This window comes from Peromyscus eremicus, chromosome 5 (assembly GCF_949786415.1).
Source record: "Peromyscus eremicus chromosome 5, PerEre_H2_v1, whole genome shotgun sequence".
Classification (NCBI taxonomy): domain Eukaryota; kingdom Metazoa; phylum Chordata; class Mammalia; order Rodentia; family Cricetidae; genus Peromyscus; species Peromyscus eremicus.
The window spans coordinates 21,104,135-21,107,857 of record NC_081420.1 but is presented as its reverse complement, the minus strand read 5'-3'; the positions used below and the strand labels follow the sequence as shown (position 1 = coordinate 21,107,857).

The 3,723-nt window shown below is 39.6% G+C and overlaps 1 long non-coding RNA gene across 1 annotated transcript in view; it reads right to left on the bottom strand.

The window, feature by feature from the left end:
• Nucleotides 1-1,508: 1,508 nt before the first annotated feature.
• The window catches only part of LOC131910349 (uncharacterized), a 5,443-nt gene continuing 3,228 nt past the window's right edge, over nt 1,509-3,723 (bottom strand). Inside the window, exon 2 of the long non-coding RNA XR_009379111.1 lies at nt 1,509-1,826. This is a non-coding gene — a long non-coding RNA (uncharacterized LOC131910349). The remainder of the gene's footprint in view (nt 1,827-3,723) is intronic.

Here is a 3,723-nt window from a genome sequence, read left to right as displayed (position 1 = left end):
AAGAGTTATCTCAGGGAACATCTGTCATATATGAATCTCCATGTACCTTCCTGAATCTTGGCCAGGCTGTTCCCCATCATGTTTTTGATACATCATCACTTACTCTAGTTTTCAACTGCATTCTTATTTAAGGGTTGGTAAGTCCTGAAGATTAGCAAATGCTCCATCTCTTCTTCAAAGCCTCAAAATCAGAGCTCACACTTGTATTTTGAGGCCACACCAATAACTGCACATTTCGATATCTCCAGAAAATATTGTTTCCACCTTTGATGCTATAAGGATGTTTGTGCCTGCCAATAGTGGAATAAAATCTGCAAGAAGAAAATAGGAGCTACTGAGGTAGAGATAGAGGGAAAAGCACTGCTTCTTAACCTCTGCCTCCCTCTAATTTCTAACAGTATAGTAATCTATGGTTTTCAAAGGGTTCCCTAACTTTGCCTGAAATAAATGTTTTCTGTTTAAGGATGATATCTCTTTGTTTCCAACATCTTGGACAGAATTAATGAGAAGTAGGAAGTCTGACCCAGTGCTGTGAGTTAGAAGCAGTGGAAGGCTTCTGCTTCTAAAGGATTGAGACGGTCAGTGCTATGGGGTGATCTAGCCATTCTACCACCCAAGTTCTATCAGAACCATCCATCCAAGGTTAGTTCCCATAAGGAAGTTGGACCTACAGCTGACCTTACATCAACCATCTAAGGCTATAGATAGCCTTGACTGGAAACAGAGGAGGATGGAAGCAACTTTTGCAAATAATTTTTATAGTTCAGGTCAGACTTCAGCTGTGCAAAGGTTTCTTTCAAAAGCATGCCATCAAAGAGGTATTTCTGATTGTTGACTCAAGATACTTTCTATTACGGCTGTTTGTGAGACTGTGTATTTATGAGATGTGCAGACTCCCTCAGAGTTTGTCCAGACACTCTCTGCTGATGACATGTGATCCATCTTCCTCTAACTGGGACAAGTGATAATTCAGAAATCTATAAGAAGCTTCAACTGCTAATAATGAAGGAGAGAAGCCACGTGCTTAAACTGAACATTGGTTGCTTCCTTGAGTAGGTAGTATATTAGGAATTTCATACTAAATGTGAATCAAGAGCACCAAGAGGGACAAAATAATATGATAACAGATGTTTTAATGGCTTGAATTTGTACTTAATTCTATTAATATTCAAATGAAATAATCTCAAATATTTTACTTGTGTCTTTTGGGTGATTACCTTTTCAAATGTGTGTTCTAGTCACACATGGGCTCTTGCCCTAACTCCTTTACCAAAGAGTGATGTCCATATTAACTGTAGACAGATCTCAATTGCTTCTCATTATCCAATATGACTATTGTGACTCTATAACACATTATTGGCAAATAAATCATCAGTGAATGACAGATCAATGAGACAGTTGTGAGAATGTCCTTTTTTATATAAACAAAAGAAACATGTAAACAGAGAATGACGCTTGTATTAGTTACTTTTTCCGTCGCTGTGACAAATGACTCTAACAAAGGCAACTTAGTGGAGAAAGGGTTTGTTTTGGTTCACAGCCTGAGGATATAGTCCATGTGGCTGGGGAAATCATGGCATCAAAACTACAGTTCGCAGAGCATCCACAGCCATGGTGCATAGACATGGCGTTCAGTTTGCTTTCTCCATTTTATTCAGTCCAGGACCACAATTCATGCAACTGTCCCATTCACAGTTAAGGTGAGTCTTCTTACCTCAATTAACACAATCTAGATAACCCCTCATAGGCATCCTCAGAGATTTGTCCACTCGACGAGTCTACTTCTGCCAAGTTGACAATCACTAGTCACCATCAGTGTTGATGACCTAAAATTTTAGGACTGAGTAAGTCTTTGTTTTTTTGTGTGTGTGGCGGGGGGAGGGGGGAGGAGGAAAAAAATAATGCTTAAACTATTTTAGAGGAAAACTCTATGACAGATATATTAGGTTTTTTTTCTCAACTATATGGCCGAAGTAACTTGGAGAAGGAAGGATTTGTTCTGGTTCACAGTTTGAGGATAGAGTCCACTGTGGTGGGGAGAGACAACATCAAGAATGTTGAGTGGAAGGTCAGATCACACCTGCAGTCTGAAGCAGAGAAAGAGGCATATGTTCTCCTTTTTATTGACTCTGGAACTCCGGTTCATAGGATATAGGATGTGATGTCTCTAAAAATGTCCTCACAGCCCCAGCCAGAGGATTTATATCCTAAGTGACTCTAAATCTCATCAAGTTGTCACTCAATTAGCAAAAAAGGTTTTCAAAAATTGAAAACCAGGGCTAGCTGTTGCTGTGGAAACCAGTGAATGTTTATCCAGTACTTAGCCTTCAGTTCCAGTACCAGCCTATTGGCAGCTGACATGAGAAATGAATTTTCTGAAGAACATGGAGAAATCCCAAGGGACATGGGTGGAAGAGGCTGAGAGTGAGGAATGGGAAAAAAGTGAAACCAGGTCCCCACAAAGATACATGATTTCCACTGGACTTCTCCCTTGCCCCCTCTCACTGTCCAGTTCACAATGTGATTGCTGTTATGTAAGTGGCACATCTAATTTCTCCACAGGAAGCTAGCAATCCTTAATTTGGAGCAATAAAATGCCAGAAGTTAGGGTTCAAATTTCAGGCAGGAGATGTAGCTCAGTGGCTGAGTGTTTTCCTACCATATGTGAAGAATGGAACTAATAATAATTATATTTTTCCCCAAGGCATCAACTAATCACTAGCATTCAAGTGAGGTACTGTATCTAAGGTCATTTGCTTTCAAGGAGTTGGTCATGCACTACTCTTCTGTAAAAGAAAAATCAAGTCTCCTCAAGAGCCTACCCAAAACGTCTATATACAGTTAATCACAAGGTAACAGTTACAGTTAATAACTCAAACTATACACCTTAAAGGATGCGCAATGATAAGCTGATAACTCAAATCCCATTTATTTACTGGGCTGGTCACTATTTAACCAGGCCTAGTGAAGTTGTCAGAAAAAAAACAATTTAAACTGTAACTGACCTGACAGAACTGAAACCTAAAATAATTTCCTTATGCCTTGCATACTCAAGGATAAATGCTTTCCACACACTGGCAACAATTCATTTAGAACATCAAGTTTGAAGGTCTGCTGCACTGAACTACTGGACAGAGCTTTTTGGCTTTTCGCCCTGTTCAGACAGACACCAAGAATAAAAAGAAAGTCTCTTTTTGATCTAACTTGAAAAAGCATTGTCAATGTCAAGAACACAGGGACTGCGGGTTGTTTATTATGTTAGAAGGAGTCTTCTGTGTTGCATTGTTTGTGTGGTATGAAGTGACATTGTATGCCTGTGGTCCCTTGGGGACCCTCATGAAAAGGAGATATGTTATCTCCCAAAATGATTAGTGCAAAGTAAATATAGCATATAAAGCCAAGCTCAGTTCCAAAGTCATGGTACATACCCTCCCCACAGCTGTTGAGAAAGTTGCTCATGTTTATCAGCATGGCAACTTTGGGATGTCACAACAATGTTTCAGGAAATATGGTGACAAGACACTAATAAGCACTGTTGACCAAACGCACCTCTCTGCCTCTTTTTACTCTTGGTAAAGAGTTCTGTATGAATTCATGAGGTGAGGCAACTTCTGTATACGGAGAAGGCAGGCCTTTCACCCTGTGTAAAGAGAACTGACATCATCAGATCCCTAGGTCACATAATGGAGGTGGCTAAAAATATTAACTTAATACAATTTTTCT